Here is a 19,016-nt window from a genome sequence, read left to right as displayed (position 1 = left end):
CTAATCTCAAAAGGGTAAAGTCTGATGAATTAGGTTATAGTTTTACTAAGCCAAATGGTTTCCCCTGAGACATATTCTTACAAGTGTCTAAATGAGAAAAAGAAGAGAGGACACTTTCCAATATAGTTAATGGTGGGTAGAATTAGAAGAACACTTATAAGAGAACACTGTGGGCAGGTCTCAAGAGAATGACAGATACAATTAAGCCACATGCAGTGGCAGTATTTTTTTTTTTGATGGGGGAAGAATTTCCTAAAAGAATGAATTTAATCATTTCCTAATATCTGAAGTTATTAATGGCTGCCTATTTGAGATTCAGGAATTTTTATTATGAATCCAACTTATACCTGATGCCAGGAATGCAAAACTTCCTAATATTTAGAGCTATTCCAAAAGTAGAATGGGCTAACTTTAGAGAGGGTGGGTTCCTCATCCTTGGGAGTCTCTAGGTAGAAGCTGAGTGACTACTTATTACATCACATAAATGAGGATTCCGTTGGCATATGAGTTGGACTTACATGGTAACAGGGTACTTCCAGCTTTGAAATTTTGTTATTCTATCACTAGTTTGTCTTTGACCCTTGAAATATTTATATACACAAAAGGAATATATGATCTCATTAAGGTGTTTATTTTCTCCAGTGATGAAGACTATTATTCATCCTTTGCTTGCCCAATTTGTGTGGCTCTTCTCTATGACTTCCTAAAAATTTTCATAGAGAATCCATCCACTGTGCATAATGCTATGCTCATGTTCCTTCCTATTGAGTGGATACCAATGGAGGACACGAACTATTCATTGCTTGTCCTCTAGTGTCACTACATTTAGAATCTCTCTCTTTCTCTCTCTCTCTCTCTCTATCTCTATCTCAACCTCTCTCTCATTTCTCTCTCTCTCACACACATTCTCTCTCTCATTTATCTCTCACACACACTTGCTCTCTCTCATTTCTCTCTCGCTCTCACACACATTCTCTCTCTCATTTCTCTCTTTCATTTCTCTCTCACACCCTCTCTCTCTCATTTCTCTGAAGCTTTCTTTTAACCACTGTTCTACCTATTTCCTCATTTGCCTCATGTCCTTCATACTCTTTTCTATTGTCCTTGAAGTTATCTCAGCCAGACAATAATATTTATTAAGCATTTACTATATGCCAGGCACTGTGCTAAGTACTGATCTCTAATATTCCTTGGTTCAGAAATCGTACTAGACTAGTTGGCAGGCATTAAACATCAGCAAGAGTGTATGGCTCTTTATAAAAGTAAGCCTTTGCCAGGTTGCAATTCAGGGCCATTAAAAACATTGTCATTTCCAAAAGGCAATTTAGCCCATTCTCTTTACTTCTAGTTACCTCTGGGCTCACTTGCCATGACTGCTTGAGAAGAATAGAGAGATTATACCTAAAGGTACGTGATATATTTTCTTCCAAAGTAGCATTGTTCCATCGGTATGTTTATTGCAAAGCTAAGCTACTGTCAAATATCATCACAGAATTATAGACATTCGAAAAGGGCTGGATGGACCCTCAATGCCCAGGGAGTAAAGGTCAGGTATATCTGAACAAGAATTTTCTACATGACATGTTGAACCAGCAGACATCTCATTTCTTGAAGACCTTCAAAGAAGGGAAAATCCACTCACTCCTGAGAAAGCCCATTCTATCTTTGCATGCCTTAGTAGGACTTACACTGTACCTAAATTATTCCTAAAATGTCTATCAAGGCAGAGTAGAAAAAGATGCAGGATGAAAAGTGTCCACATTATAACTGGGAAGGTCCCTTAAAAGAAGGGACTGTCTTGATTTGCTACTTCTATTCTCAGTACTTAAGCCCAGTGCTTTGCACACAATAGGTACATAATTGCTTTTTTTTATTCATTCATTCCATCAAATCAATAAATATCTTGGAATTTATCACACTCTGTGCTAAGCTTTTCTGGGAATATAAAAATATAGGGAAATGGAAAATATATGCCCTTGACTCACTGATCACACAATTTATAATCTAGGCATTCTTTAAAATTGTTTTTCTTTTATTTCTAATGTGAAATAAGGTTGTGTTTCTGTGCTTTAATTTAATTTTTAATGTTTAAGGATACCTAGCAGATGAAGGATTTGAGTCCTGCTTCTGGAATTAATAATAATAATAATAGCTCAGTCCTTTTTCAGCCCAACTCTTCATGTTACCATTTGATATTTTCATGGAAGAGATATTAAAATGGTTTGTCTTTTCCTTCTCCAGGTCATTTGACAGATGAGGAAACCGAGGCAAAGAGGGTTAAGTGATATACCCAGGATCACACATCTAGGAAGGATCTGGGGCCAGATTTGATGAGAACTCAGAAAGATGAGTGTTCCAGACTTTAAGTTAGGCACTCTTTATCTACTATGCCACCTACTTGTCCATTAGAAATAACAATAATAAAATAGCTAGCATTTAGAGAGTTCTTTAAGATTTGCAAAGCATTTCATATATGTGATCTCATTAATCCTCACCACAAACCTGGGACGTAGTTACTAAGATTATCCCAATTTTAAAGATGAAATGGTTAAGTGAATTGCCTAGGTTTGAACGATTAAGTGCCTCAGCCTAGGTTTGAACTCAGGTCTTTCCAATTCCCTAGTTCAAGACCATTGACCCACCACCACCTACAATAACAAAACCCAGGAGCACACAGGTTTTATGGCCATGAGCAAATCACTTAACCTTCCATTCATCAATCAAGGGAGTTTCCATATCCAGAAGAACATTTGCTTTGATGGAATCCCAAGTCAGCAAGACCGTCCTCTGCTCCCAAACTATACAAATAAAGAATTTCAAGAAAGAGAACTATTTCAGAAAAAAAAATCTGCCCAAACACTGGCTTGACAAATATGGATACTGAAGGTTATTAGGCTCTACTGGACTAGAAAATCCACAAAATTGCAAGTTATCAGACAGGTTTCTAGCCCCACCTCTCCAGACAGCCTCCTGGGTGACTTTGGTCAAGTCTCTTGATCTTTCTCACCTCAGTTTCTTCATCTGTAATGAGGGCACTGGAAGAGATAATCTCTAAGGTTCTTCCAGCTGTGACATTCTGAACATTGAAATATTCATGAGGCATCCTGTAAGCATTAGGCTTCTCTCAAAACATCATGATTCTCAGTCAACAGATCGGCTTCCAAATGTAAAAGGCCATAAATTGTAAATGGGGCGAGAAGAGTGTCTGCCTTCAGAAACATACCGATGCATCACAAAAATAGATGAAAGATGGCCTCCGCTGGCAGTTCCCCTCACCTAGCAGGAATTAATTTCCATCAAGGCAGTTCCTAATGGTTTGCAATCAAAGTTTGGCTTCTCTATACTTAGTATCTTTTGTTGCATTTTAAAAGGTGGCCATATGTCTTACCCCACTAGAGTAAATAATACAAATCACAAGTCGGGAAGGGGCGGGTTGGGCGTTGAGAAAGAATACTGACGATGTAGATCTAGTGCTAGAACTGACCACCCCGATTATCTAGTCCAACCTTTTCATTTCACCAAAAAAAAAAAAAAGATTAAAGAGATGGATGTGCAGTCAGGAAGAACTAAGTTCAAGTCCTACATCAGACACTTCGCTACTATGGAACTCTAAGCAAATCATTTAATCTCTGTGCCTCAGTTTCTACAGCTATACAAAGAGAGGGTTGGACTTGGTGTCCTCTAAGGTTGCCTCTAGCTCTTAATATGTGATTTTGTGGTTCTATTGGCAAACCATTCCAGGATCTTTGCCGAGAATGCTCCAAACGGAGAGTTGGCCAAGCCAGTGAACAATTCAGCTCTGTAGAAAGTGTCAGAGGGGATTTGAACTAGAGGTGCACTAGAGCCAGATCATACCAGCTCTTGTTAAGTATTCAGGATGGGTAGTTATACCTTGGAATTCAGCAAATGCCAAACAGAGAGCTTGGTTTATTGTTTTGTTGATTGGATATTCTTTTTCTTTTCAAGAAGATGAATTTTTTCTTTTTTTTCTTTTTTTCCATTTGAATTCGTTTATTTAGTCAATTTTTGATTGGCTATTCTTAAGAAAAGCATAGAGCAAATATTCATGCAAATTTAAACTTAAAAGTGTGTCACATATAAATTTTTTTAGAGAATCAGCTATTATACATTTCCTACTAATAATTATATACCCAAACATAATATAACATAATACTATACTATTAATTTGAAGCCAGATCCTTTGATCCCATAATATTCTCCCAAAATATTACAGAATATTCCACCATAGCATGTAGAAAATTATGATCAGCCCATCAAAATGGCAAAGGAATTTCCCAAGAATCATGGTAACATGCACGCAAAATCTCTTCAAATTGCACAAATATGAATATAGGGCCCAACATCATTGAGTGGTTTCACAAAAAAGTTTACATTCATTGGGAAAATATTGTGGGGGGATTGGAAGGGGGCCATAATTTCCACACAAATGCTGCCTCAAAAACTCAAAATGGTAGATGGACTGAATAATGTTCAAGTAGAGTTCCATGGCTTCACCGTGGGATAATTACAGTAGAATGTACTCCTGTTCAGGGTAGGGGATCTTTTGTATTTGTCTTTATATTCTCATTGCTTAGCATAATGGCACATAATAAGCTCTTAAAAATGTTGGCTGAGTCAAAAGATTTATTAACAATGTTATTGGGAAAGTACGTCTGGGAAAACCTCCAGGGGATACGTGATTCACTAAGAGAGTCCACAAGCCCCCCTTCTGCCTCCAGTGCTTGCATGGATCATAGATTTTAAGCTGGAAGAGACCCTGGAGGTCATCTAGTCAAATCCCCTCATTTTATAGATGAGGAAGTAAAGGACTGGAGAGGGGAAATCAATTGTCCAAGGTCACAGAGGAAATGAGTAATGGAGCCAGGATGTGAACCCAGGTCCTGGGCATGATACTAATAAATCCGCCGTTAAACTAAATTGAGCAATCCTAGGTCTGAGAGAACCACTGGCCATCGCTAATTTCTTATTCTGCTCATTCTTTTCCTTGATTTTTCTCTTTTTAAATTTTGTTTCCATGCGTGAAGGGCTGGCTAGGAAAGAAAGAATCCCTCAGCCGACTTCAATGTCTTGGTTCTGCAGCCCTTTGTAATGGCCACACTTTTCATTTTGCTGCAATAGCTTTTCTAAAAAAGAGGGAATTAGAAAAATTTTCAAGGCCTAAATGCCACGAATAAGTCCTGAAACTCATTAGGCAGGCTGTCAAGGATTTTGTAGTTCAGTTACTTCTCTTTCTCTCATTCTCATCTAAAACACAGGCAATGGCTCCTATTTTCATGAACTTGTTTTCTATTGGAAAGGATAAATTTCATTTTGACACAGCATATAAACCTCAAGAAACTCACACGTTTACTCCCTCTCTTTCCCTGATCTTGTTTCTGAGACAGGAATCCTAGAAAAAAGGCCAGAATTGTGACTAAGTCTGACTATATGATTAACTTGCTTTTTGATAAATGACCCTTTGTTAGAAGAAAGGGTGAACAGAAGAAGATTAAAGACAGAAAAGTGAGACCTACAAGTGCCAAAACATTTGGAGCAGCACTTATTATGAGAGGAAAGACATGGGGGGAAATGAGCAAATGTCCATTTTCTAGATAATGATCAAACTAATTGTGTTACATATATGTAATGGCTTTGCCATAGGCATGAAAAATGTGAATTAATTCAGGGAGGGGTGGGAAGATTTATATGAACAGATCCAGAGTCAATGGGTACAACTACTAAAATAATTTAAATGATGATAGCAAAAATGAAAATGGAAAGAATGATGGCTTCAAGAAATAAACTTATACACCCTAACTGATAAGAAGGAATGCTACCCACATTGAGAGAATAAACTGTGGGAATACAAATGCAGAAGGAAAACTTATATGGGTATAGGATTTGGGGTTTTGGTTTTTACTTTATCACAAAAATGAAGACTATGAAAATTGGTATGAAGTGATACCCATGTATACATGTATAACCCAGTGGAATTGCTTGTCAGCTCCAGAAGTGGACAGGGAAGTGTAGAGATAGAAAAATGAATTATGTAACCATAGAAAAATAATTAAAATTTTATTAAATTTTAAAAATAAATTTAAAATTTATTATTAAATAATTAAATTAAGTTATTATTATTAAATAATTAAATTAAGTTAAAAATAAAATAAAAAATTATTCACCCTAGTCTAAAAATTAAAAAATAAACTAAAAATTAATTTTAAAAATTAAAAAATTAAATTAAATAAATAAAAATAATTTTAAAAAATTAAAAGAGAAAAGATGAGAAAAGGCAGCTCGATCTCATCCCTGAAGATGTGGAAGACTCCGGCTATGAACACAGTATAAGCTCTCAGGCTCATATTAGTTAGTTTTCATACTAGTTAATTTTATCAAGCTATTTATAAAATTCTCTTTATTATTTTTTCTTATGAGGGGTGGCTCACTGCGTAGGCTAGAGGAAATGGATATATTCTGAAATAAAAGTAAAATAAAAACAAGAAACATCAATAAAATGTTTTACATTAAAAAGGGAGGGGTTGATATGTATTTTTTTTACCATAATAATGAATGAGAATATTTCGTAAAGCACTTAGTATAGGGCTTGGCATGTACTCTGGTATTTAATAAATGCTCATTATCTCACCCTAGTTTGTGACTATTTAAGGAGATGGTGTTTTCCATAAAGACAATAATAGTAAGTTAGTTAGGTAGAGTAAAATGAGAAACAGGGTGACAAAGAGTGTGATGGGGTGAAAAATGACAGAACAAGTTAATTTAAAGATAGTTTGCTTGGAAAAAGGAAAGACTTTTTGTCTTGGTTATCCAAAATCATACATATTCGGATTATCATATTATAATATAACATATATATTTTAACCTCCCTTGTATTTGAAATAAGAAAAAAAAAAGAGTTGTTTAGCTCTTACTAGTTGTATGAGGGCAACAAGGTGGCACTGTGGATAGAGCAACAGGTCTGGAATAAGGAAGACCTGAGTTCAAATCCCATCATGTAACCCTGGGCAAGTCTCCTAAGTTCCCTCATTTGTAAAATGAGCTGGAGAAGGAAATGACAAACCACCCCAGTATGTTTGCCAAGAAAACCCCAATGGGGTCATGAAGAGTCAGACACGATGGAAAAATGGCCAACAATAACAACTCCATTGGTGAAGCCAATAAACTCTCCAAGCCTCAGTTTCTTTATGTACACAAATGAGAAAAATCACATAAAACCATGGATTTCATGGAATTAAATGAAACAAGATAACAATGCATGGAAAATCACTTTGTAAACTATATCACAATGAACTGGCAATTGAACAACTTAAAAATTAGGAAGCAAATGCTGAAGAAGGGATAATATATTCCTGTTAATTTTTTCCTCTTTTTTTGTAATTATAATTAGTCATCCTATAAACATTTATTTGGCCCTGATTATATGCCAGGGATTGTGCTACCTGCTAGAGAGACAAGGGAAGGCAAATGATAGGTCTTATCTTTGAGGAAACTTTTACTCTAATGGGAGAAGAAAACAAATAAAAGGAAAGTAGAAGAGGCAGCTAGGTGGACACTTCCTATCTGTTTGACCCCAGACAAGTCATTTAACCCCCATTGCCTAGCCCTTACCACTCTTCTGATTTAGAACTAAGGAATAATATTGATTCTTAGATGGAAAGTAAGCCTTTTTTTTAAGGGAGGAGAAGAGGGGTACGTAGGGGGCAAAGGGCATAATGGAGCCCAGTCCAAAGGAGTTCAGTTGGTGAGAAATGAACAAATGCCTCGACTAGGAGTGCTTTTTAAATGGCCTTTTGATCCTTCTTACAGTATTTAAGACTCTTCCCCTTCCTTTCTTCCTGAAATATTTTTTTTTTATTAAGAGAATTGGCAAGGATTTTCTTTTGAATATAAATTGAATAGGTTGGCTGAGTCAAATAAATAGGAAACCATTTTTAAAGATCTATCAAATCCGTAATTTAAGAGAAGAAACATGGAACACCCTAGAGCAGGCATTCATTGGAGTAAGGAGGATCTGAGTTCAATCCTTGCGTATGACTCGTACTGCGATCCAGTTCTTTGTGACTCTCTGTGTTCCCATTCGAGGTGTTCTTGGCAAAGATACTGGAGTGGCTTACCCATTCCTTCACCATTTTACAGATGAGGAACCTGAGGCAAACAAGCTTAAGTGACTTGGCCAGGGTTACACAACTGCTAAAAGTCTGAGGCCAAATTTGAACTCTGGTCTTCTTGACTGAAGGCTCAGCACTCTATCTACTGTGCCACCTAACTTGTGTGGCAAATCTCAGTGCCTCAGGGAACTCTAATACAGTTAACTAGGTATAGATGAGTTGTTGAACTGCATTGGTGGGATAGAGTTTCCATACTGTGATCCCCCTAAACTTAAGGAATAACGGGTCTAAATTCCCCCTCCCATCCTATTCCCCTCCAATAATGATTTAGGACTCATTTAATATCTTTGCAGAATTTATCTGTAGACATCTATAGCTAAGCTAAAGGTACAGAATAAAGGTAAAACATAAGGTAGAATAATATAAATAGCCAAGGATGTGTTAATGCACAGTCAAGATATCATTTAACACATTTGCCTAATGGATGAAGTATAAATATATAACTCACTCTGGGCCACAGCGTTCTCATCTGTAAAACGAGGGGATGGGAATAAATGCTCTCTTAGGGCCCTTCCAGCATTAAATCCGATGATCCTTTGAACATTCATGAATATTTTTCAAAGAGAAATCTGAAATCTAATAAGTGTTTTGTATCAATATTCTCTATCTTTAGATAATCATAAATATACACTTATATATAATATTAATAAAAATGTTTAAATATTAAATATGATTTCTCTTGCTTTCATGTGCTTTATTTCACGTGGTCTCACCTCACTCTACATAGCCCATTACTTCTCTATACGTGGCTCAACAACGTGCCGCTTTGCAATTGAGCTGAATGAAGAGAGACCCAGCTTCCAGGGATAGGGAGATGAGAGCTAGACTCAGAGCATAGACCTAGATCAGTGTCATCAAACTTAAACAGAAACAGGGTCACTAAACTGTACAAAGGATCCTTCTGGGCCACATATTGACTTAAACAAGCACATTTTATGTTCTACTATTTTATTTATTTTTTTATTTTTTTAATTTTATTTAATTGATTAATTAAGAGAATTTTTCCATGCTTACATGATTTTATTCTACTGTTTTAAAAATGTATTTGGTTATATATTTCCCAATTTCATTTCCCTCTATTTCAGGATCACACTCAGGAGTTTTATATGCTGTAATGAAGCCAGAATGTCATCGTTTTCCATCTCTGACCTAGGATGTTATGCTCAATTCCAGGTACCATCTTTAGGAAAGGCATTGATTGATAAGATGGACGATGTCCAGAGGAGGGCAACCAGAATGGCTAAGTTTATGCATAGGATGAATAGTTGAAGGACTTTGGGAAATGAGAAGGGTTAGTAGAGAACCGAGAGCTGTCTTCAAGTATTTAATGAGCTTTTGCATAGAAACGAGAGTAGACTAGTTCTGTTTGGCCCTAAAGGGCAGAACGGGAGTATGGGATTGAAATTAAATATAGGCGAAATGTAAGCTTAATGTCAAGAAAACCTTCTTAATCATTAGAGCTATCTGAATGTAGCACAGGTTGCCTCAAGGGAATTGATAACTCCTTAACACCTCTTCTATTATCATGAGGATTCCAGTTGGGTATAGTTTGGACTTCATTGTCATCGATGTATCTTCCAACTCTCCAATTACTCACCAGATTATGTTTCTAATCATCCACCTAGCCCTCAATTTATCCCTCCCAGTCCTAGTATCTCAGAGGAGAGGCTTTTTTGTCTTCATTTTCCCAGAATCTAGCATAGGATCAATAAGCAATACGTATTTCGTGACCGATTGGATAGCCATTCTTCAAAGATCTGCTCAAGATTACTCCTTTCTGAGAAATCCAGGGCAATTATTCTAGCCTACACTGACAACTTCCATCATGTCTTCTACTTTTTAGTTGTCCCAAGATGCTGGTCACACAGTTGGTTCTCAGGAAGGACTTCCTAGTTGATGGACTGATATGTATTATGGAAGAAGGGACTATGGAAGCCAAGCAGCTAGATCTGACCTGTTTCTTTATTTCATGAGCTCAGATGCAATTAACTCATGATGTTCATCATGAGAAGTATTGTTTCCAAGAAATAATCCCCCCCTCTCTTAACCCCCTACCTTTTTCTCTCCTCTCTTTTTTCCTTTCTTCTCTCTCTCTTTTTCTCTCTCTCAAACCCCCCTTTCTTTCCTCTCTTTGTCTGGCGCACTCTCTCCTTTCTCTCTCTTTCTCTGTCTCTCTCCTTTCTCTCTCTCCTCTTTTCTCTCTCTCTTTTTCTTTCTTTTCTCTTCTCTGTCTCTCTGTCTCTTTTTCTTTTTGTCTCTCTCTGTCTCTCTGTCTACCGCTCATTTTCTCCCTGTCTCTCTGTCTCCGTCTTTTTCTCTCTCCTATGGGCTACACTCATGGGGCTTATTATCTATTAGGACATAATAAACATACAGATAACTGGTATAGTGGAATAAATAGTAGATTTGAAGGAAGGTGAGATCAGGGTTTGAACCTTGCCTCTGACATAAGCTCTCTCTGGGCTTTAATTCCCAAAAAACCAAGTTGGTTAGACTAGATGACCTCTCAAGTAATTTTTTACTCTAACACAGAAAAAAGTTCTAACAAGGAGCTTGGAATCACATATCTAGACCTATAAGAGTCTTACAGTGTTCATCTAGTGCAGCTCCCTCATTTTAAAGAGGAGAAACCTGAGTGAGGTTCAAGGAGGTTGAGCCATTTGGAAAAAGTCACACAATAAATGTCAGAGGTGATTTGAACTTAGGTCCTCTAACTCCACAGTTAGGGTTCTATTGATTCTACCCCCCTGATTAAAGGGAGCAAAAAGGCCAGGGAGGAGATACCAAGTATGCAGAAGGCAAAGTCTGCCATATTGTTTAGATCCTGCATTAATCTGCAGAGCTTAACACTGTTAATCCCTTTGTCTAAATTCTTCAATAGAATTGCCACATCTTCACTTTGGGATTCTCCCACAGGAATGTATAACCTACATTCCCAGCAGTCCACACCCTCAGTTTACCTCATAGTAAAGGAATGTTAATACCAGACTGAAGCTAGTGAAGCAATACTCCATCCTTTGTCCCAAAGCTCCAACTTCAACCAAAAAGGAATGTAGTTTTGCCCTAGCTTTTGGAATGCTTTTAGCTTCAGGATCTTTCCCTGTGGTTCTCACTGAAGGTGTCACTATGCTTAAGAGGTGCTAACTGAGAATTTACACGAATGTTTTTGAATATAAAAAAATTATAGTTTGTATAATTATTAGGGAAAGGTATTCATTTAAGGGGTCCATCTGATCCTATTCTAAAATGTCTAAGAAATAGAAAAAATATTTCTACCTCCAAAATGATAGATCATGTCTTTGGCTGGTTAAATATTTAATAATCATTTAAATTCAACAACAGTCTGCTTAAGTTGGAAATATTGAAATTAGTCATGTAAAAAATGGTTTTAAAGTCAAGCACTGGAAACACACATTCTGTGCACTTCATTTCATTTTATAGTCTCAAAGAACTATTACAATTTTTAATAAACTTGTATCTGGGATTTGAAGCCAAACACTTACATTCAAAAGGCAAGAATTTATTAACTAAAAGACACCCAAAGTGGCAATAAAACGTATTCCCCAGTGATAAGTTGCAAATGGGTTGTAAAAGTTGCCTTTTATTAATTCCAGTACAATTAAGGAGCACAGCTGTCCCATCTGCATCCCCAGTGGCCCACTTTCCAAAAGATGACAAATATATATATTTTTTCATTGCTGATAGACAAACATCCCTCACTCCAACTTTGATACCCTTACAAGATGGCTGCTTCTGTTTACTTTCACAAGTGAGTAATCTCTGTCCTAAAACCTTCCACATTTAGGCATGTAATTTTCTTGGGTCTTGTACATATGCTGAAATCAACAAAGTCATGTAACTTACAGAGCATCCTGAATGAGAGAGAGATTAAAAATCACTGAAATTCTTGTTTAGGTTACAATTATGCTCTTTTGCTAATTACTCTACAACTATAGACCCGTAAGGCACTAGAGTGTGGGGAAAGAACTCTCAATATTGAATTTAAGAGGCTTGCATGCAATATTTTTAGCCGCCTGACTCTGGGCAAATTTCTCCCCCTGACAATAATGTCTTTATGTCCTTGAAGAGCTGTATAAGTTGCAAACCAGGATCTACATGGATAAAGGCAATTCTCTAGTCAGGAATTTCTTAAACTGATGGAAGGCATCTCATATTCTGTACCCTCTCCCTCCACCCTCAAAATACACACATACACACAGTCAAAATTGTCATTCATGTGAGATATTTCTCTGATTTAAGAGTATTTAGAGTAGATTCAAGCTTATCAAACATAGATCTGATGCTTCTCTGCCACATATTACTTATAGGACTGAGAAAATTCCCATGCCTTTCTGGACCCTATTTCATAGAATCACAAATTAGATCTGGAGTCCATTCCTTACATTTTACAGATTTAGAAACTGAGACCCAGAGAAAATAGTTGACTTTCCCAAGGTCTCCCTGCTGTTATCCAAAGGTAGGTTCCTGTTGCTTCATGCACAGAATTCACAGGTTTTGTTTTTTCCTTTGAAATAAAGGCATTGAACCAACATGTAAATGGCATCGTGAGTATGCTGGGCTTGGAGTTAGAAAGACCTGAGTTCAAACCCTATCTCAAATACTAGTCCTGTGACATTGGGCAAGTCACTTAAATTCTTTCTACCTCAGTTTCCTCATCTATAAAATGGGAATAATAATGGCATCTACCTCACTGGTACCTCTAAGGTGTAAATGAGAAAATATAAATAATGTCATTGCAAACTTTAAAGTGCTATTGTTATTATTATATAATTATTTATATATAGTTATATATTATCATTATATATAGTTATATATTATATATATATAGTTATATATTATTATTGCCTTCTAGCTTCAGATTTGATAATAGTAAAACATAATTGTTGAAATATCTCTTTACCTGCTTGAAAATATGCCAGTTCCTAGAAAGTAAATGAATATAAAAATGTAATAATTTTAATAATGAAAGTTATATTATTATTCATAATAAAGTAATATTAATGAAAGTAATATTTTTCTGCTTCAATATAAAAGGTTTTTGTTTGATTCCAGAATAAGTGACTTACTCTGATATTATAAAAGACTGATGATATCTTCAGTCAGAGGAGAATGCCCTTCCATAGATGGAGATCACAACCCCTCCAGACCTTAATAGGTGGCTTCATGAGTTGGCATGGTCAAAAGAAACCATCATCTGGTGCCAGCCTTCTGTCACAACGTCTCCTTGATCTTGACTAGGCTGACCTGTAGAGGACAGATACACATGGATTGGTACTTCCAGACAGAAGCCAAAATGCAAGAGTTTGGTGTATCTAGGCAAGCTTATTTAGGATTCTGACACCTTCACTCCAGAAAAGACAGCAGAGAAAGACTTCAGTGGAAGGATTTTTCACTGTGCAAAATTAAGTCACAAGTCATGTTTCCAAAGAATGTTTTATTGTTATAAATGGCTGTGTCAGTGTCTTTCTTTTTAAAAGATACAAATCCATTGTCATCCTGAGTGTAATACAAAGAAGAATACAAAATAATCACAAACCAATCCTATTCCTGGGAAGAGAAACTAACAAGAAATCCAATTTCAAATGTGACCTTAATAAAAGTTTAACTTGGAATGAATCCTTCAGAATCTTTTGCTTAAAGTAAAATGAAAAATGCACTCTGTCCCACACAGCAAATTATTTCTGGATATTTTTAATAAGATTACTGTCAACTTCGTGACAGAATGCATTAGCCCAGCCCCACCCGGCATGTCATTTCACAGCAGAAACAGGAGAGAGACGCCAACCTTGCCGGTTCCATGGCAAAGCTGGATGGAGAGGTTTTGTGTTCTGGTTTTATTTGCTTGCCTCCTGTGTTTTAGGTTAAATTAAAAAAAAAGGAGAAAAAATCATCAAAAGGTTGAATAAGCAATCCTGATAGCTATGATCACAACCATAGGCTGGGAATAAGAGGTCCTGTTTCTACTTCATTACTCATTTGCTGGGCCATTTAGGCTAGTCACTTAACTCCCTGATCCCTGATTTCTCTGAGTGTCAAATATCAACTGGTGCAGGAAATATCAAGGAATATTTTAAAGCTGGAAAATCAACTTTATTCTCTAAACTGAGGCGGTAGCAAAATCACCTCTTAATGAAAAATAAATGTATCTGGATATTTCTGACCCAAATGTAACATTTGGACCTTTCAAAATGACATCTCTGAAGATCCAATTCACCTACAATACATTCAGGGTCTTATATTAGTTGTGGAGGGGATGCAAATATAAGTAAGACATGGCTCATGCCCTTTTGGAATTTTTAATCTAGTGAGATGATTTAACATAGACTCAACTGTATTATCCATTAAATTAGGACAAATAATAGAAAAGGGACAAACAAAGAACTACACCCAAGGTCCAGGGAAGAAGGCTGAATTCTTGATTAAGTGGAAGAAAGTGGGGGGGAAATAAATCAGAAAGTTTCGGTCACAAGGTGGGATCTGAACTTGGCTTTACCAAAGTAGAAATTTGCTTTTCTTGACTATGAATATTTGTTATAAGTTTTCCCCACACTCATGGAGATAGGGAAGGTAAGAGGGGAAAAAAAGACTAGCCATAGGATTACCTGCCCCCTAATCCCCCCCCAAAAGTGTGATTATAGCATTTTTCAATGCATAGAAGAGAAGACCAGAGGAGACACAGACAAGCAGGATAGCTTTGAAAGTTACATATTGAACTGATGATATACTTGAAAAGAAAATCAGTCATTTTTTTGGTATGATCCTCTTTTTTCTATTTTGCTTTCTTTTGGGAAATGGTTATTTTATTTGGTGTTCATTAAGATTAGAATAACAAAAAAATTAACTAACAAACTAGAATCTTGAAAAATGGGCTAGATCTCAACAGACTGATATAGGGTTGGAAATAACAAAGAATAATCAAAAATAAGAGTTAAAGGAAAGGAACAGAGGTAAGGGTGCAGGAGTCATATGAAGACAATATCTAATAATCCAGCTGGCTGGAACATATTACAAGTATTAGGTTGTGGTATGATTTAAAATCTCTACTGGGTCCTGATTATAGTGAGACTTGAATGCCATGTCATATGGAGCTTATTTAGTTAACAATAAAAAGATCTTGAACAAATTTGAGCAGATGTTCCATGGATGATATAGTGGAAAAAAAGATTAGGTCTAAAGTTGGAGGACTTCTGATAATAGGATGACCAGCTACCTAGAGGCAATTAGAGGATAAAGTGACTAGAGTACTGGATGTGGAATCCAGGAGGATCTGAATTCAGATCAAGTCTCAAATGCCTCTCAGCTGAGTAAGTCCCCTAAACGTTGTCTCAGTTTCCCAATTTATAATATAGATACACTAATAACATCTACCTCTCAGAATGGTTGTAAAGTTCAAATAAAATTATAGTATAATATGATTAATATAATAAAACATAAGTGCTTCAGAAACCTTAAAGTTATGTATAAATGCTAGGTAGTAGTAGTAGTAATAATAGTAGTAGTTTAAGTAGTAGTAGTAGTAGTAGTAGTAGTAGTAGTAGTAGTAGTAGTAGTAGTAGTAGTAAGCAGCGGTATATATCACTTAAATTTCCTGGGCCCCATTTTCCTATAAAATCTAGAAATTGAACTAGATGGTCTCTGTTCCAAACCTAGAAGTCCATAAGCCAATGACCAAACTCTGTGCATGGAGAGGAAAGGAAAGATGGGATAAGGAAGCAGGTAGAAGGGAGAAAATATATTAAAACCCTATTTTTCCAATCATGGAGATGGTAATGAGGTACCCCTGCAAGCAGTGGCAATGGACCATTCTATCAACATCGTGGGGCCAAGACGCCATTTTTTGATCCTCAGGAACCTCATCTATGAAATGGGAATGACACAATCTAAAGTCCCCACTTCCCTGGGATACTATGAGACTCAGATGAGGTAATATAATCAGAGTTTTATAAACTAGACAGCTTGATAGAAACGGCTCTCATTGAAATAAAAAGAAATGGAGAGGAGCATGGCGGGCTGCAGCAATCTGTACCACATTCTGGACCAATCACTGCATGAGAGACACAGCATAAAGGATGCCAAGAGGGAGACAGATGAATGGGAAAGAAGAGAGTGGACCAACTAACCATTTAATAGCCTGATAATTAGAAGAAGGTCCCGGTTTCTTGAGTGGATTTGGACAGGTGTCAGGGGTATGGATGGGCTGATGGAACAACTGGCCCATGAGTGATAACATCAACTCATTCATATATCATAAGTTATCAAAATGATCACATACCAAAAAAAAAAACTATTTAAAAAACTATAAAGAAAAAGAAGACATGAAGTAAGTGGAGATGAAAATCCCTCAAAAGAATTTTTTTTTAAACTGAGGAGTATGACGTTAAATGGCCCAGGAGAAAACTCTCCAAAGAGTCATTTCTTGTGACATAATTAATATTCCACCATGAAATATTTTGGAGGGTGCAGTTCCTAATGAGATATGAAATGGGGACCCTTCTGAGACTCTCTCACAGACTTGCTGTCCCAGCTCTTCACCCCCTTTTTAGTCTCTGGGAAGCATGGCCTGGGTCCACGAAGCTGAAAGATTTGATTTCCCCTCCCCTCCTACCCCAGGATATTTCTAATTAAGAGCAGTTTTCTAACAAATGGAAAGCATTTTTAAAATGTATATGTTGTTCAATATGTACCAAATCCCTGGCTTGTCATCCCCTTCTCTGACTCTCTTACAGGCCACAGTATTCTTTTCACACTTGAGCAGATGAATGGGGAGTCTCTAGTGCATCAAAAACCAATACCAGCCTTCCTGAATTAATTACTTCTTCAATCTCAGCTTTATAATGAGTCTCTCTGGGAATTTGAACAATTTTTTTAAAAGTATAGAAAGTAGCCTGCAGATGGGGAGGGGATGTGGCAGGGATGTGGCTTGAGATCTCTTTTTTTTCTTTTTTTCTCTCTTCCATAATCTAAGGAGATGAATCATGGACTATGCAGGGACCTGAGAGGAAAAGATTGATAGCTTAAAAGAATGATGCTTGTTTGAAATGGCACTTTGCCTTTCAGGTCATGTCCAAGGGAAGACCCATCCTCATCTTTGACTTTACAAACCCAATGAATGATCCAATGATCTGTCTTTTCAAACCAAACTAGGCCCCCAGAGAAAAAGATTTTTAAAAAATCCAATGCTCATTTTCTTCAGTTTTTTTTATTAGGAATCATTAACATGGGCCCCAAATGTATATCACTTAAATGTGTACATATGAAGATATTTAAAATTTTGGACACTTGGAGATATTTCCTATGAAAAAATTCATAGCTCTAGATCCCTCCTCAAGCTAAGCTTTCAATCACATTTATATCCTCTGTCTTTACAATATATTAGCAACATACTTAAGGCTCATTAAGGAATTAATAAGACATGCACACATATTGATCATTTAATTCCAACAAGCTTAAGTTGTCAAAATTTTGAAAAAATAATAAAAAGAGAACACTTCCAACCCTATCCTCACTGACCATTAATGAATGAATTCCTCCCCCATTTATTTGGCTTTCCATCTCTGTTCTCTCATCTCATCTGAACTCTTTTAAAAAAAGTAAAAAATGTTAAAAATGCATCATTTGTCATGGCAGTCATTCTGGAGAATGCCACAATTATGGAGGCTAATAAAATAAAGAACTAATAAATAGAGGTGTGGTCAAGTGTTTTTGAATCCTGCCTCTGAAACCCACTAGTTGTGTGATCCTGGGCAAGATCCTTTCAGTTCTAGGTCACTCTCTAAGACAAAGTGTCAGCTTGCATTGATCACCCAAGAGTTCCTCCCTCCCTTCCTCACCAATAGTTTTGTTGTGGCCATTACTTGGTCCTTTCAGGCAAGTCCACTATGGAGTTTTCTTGCAAAAGATGCTAGAATGGTTTGCCATTCCCATTCCTTCTCCAGAAGATCAAGGCAAATAGAGGTTGTGTGACTTGACCAGAGTCACATAGCTAGTAAATATATGAGACTGAATTTAAATTCAAGTTTTCTTGATTCCATGCCTAGCACTCCATCCACTGGGCCACCTAGCTGCCTCCAAGAGTCTCCTACATGGATGAAGCCATAAGTCCAATTTGAAAAAACAAACAAACAAACAAACCTTACCCTAAGAAGTTAAGATCTATGAAAATGGTAGATGTTGTTTCCCTGTAACCCTCTTGATTTCTCCTTCTGCATGGAAGATCACTAAATTACAGAGAATATTAGTGTTTGCTTCCAGCTCAAACCTGAGTAAGAATGTCTCCTCTAGAACAGTTAATAAGGTCTCCTTCAAACTACTTTTAGACGTCCAATTGATAGGGACCCAAGGGTTATGATGACAATATTTGATAACCAGTTTTCTGGGGTCGGGTGGTGGGGTGCACTTATGATGTCCCTTTAAGCTTAATCTTCATCTCTTTATAAAGTCTAGAGAATAAAAAAATATAAATCAAGCCCTCTTTCCTAGCATTTGCTGATTTCTGGGGTATAAATGATCCCACTGAAAATAGAATAATTGGTTCTTGGGAGCTTTAAGTCAATTCCAGCACACCTCTGGTGACCAAGCAAGTAGCAAGAAGATGGCAGACCTCTTCCAACTCTACATTGTCTATGACTCCAAAATCTGCTGAGAGATACCAAAATCATACCTATCCTTCCTCTTCTCCTTGCAAGCTTTCCTCCTCTGAAATATGCAGGATTATAATCTACATGAAGCTTCACTCAAGTCTAGAATTGTATTTCTCCAGACATCCACGTTCTCCCCTTTTGTTCTTTTATTGGGAGCAAACATCTAAAC

At 36.7% G+C, this 19,016-nt stretch overlaps 1 protein-coding gene across 5 annotated transcripts in view; it reads right to left on the bottom strand.

The window, feature by feature from the left end:
* NAALADL2 (N-acetylated alpha-linked acidic dipeptidase like 2) overlaps positions 1-19,016 on the bottom strand; it is a 1,419,153-nt gene that overhangs the window by 1,121,671 nt on the left and 278,466 nt on the right. For all 5 annotated transcript variants that reach the window (XM_056808005.1, XM_016424651.2, XM_016424653.2 and 2 more), the window contains exon 3: positions 13,274-13,451. The gene's annotated coding sequence lies outside the window, so the exon portion shown is untranslated. The remainder of the gene's footprint in view (positions 1-13,273; positions 13,452-19,016) is intronic.

Source organism: Monodelphis domestica, chromosome 8 (assembly GCF_027887165.1).
Source record: "Monodelphis domestica isolate mMonDom1 chromosome 8, mMonDom1.pri, whole genome shotgun sequence".
Lineage (NCBI taxonomy): Eukaryota > Metazoa > Chordata > Mammalia > Didelphimorphia > Didelphidae > Monodelphis > Monodelphis domestica.
The sequence above is the reverse complement of the archived record's forward strand: the minus strand, read 5'-3'. Positions and strand labels throughout refer to the sequence as shown.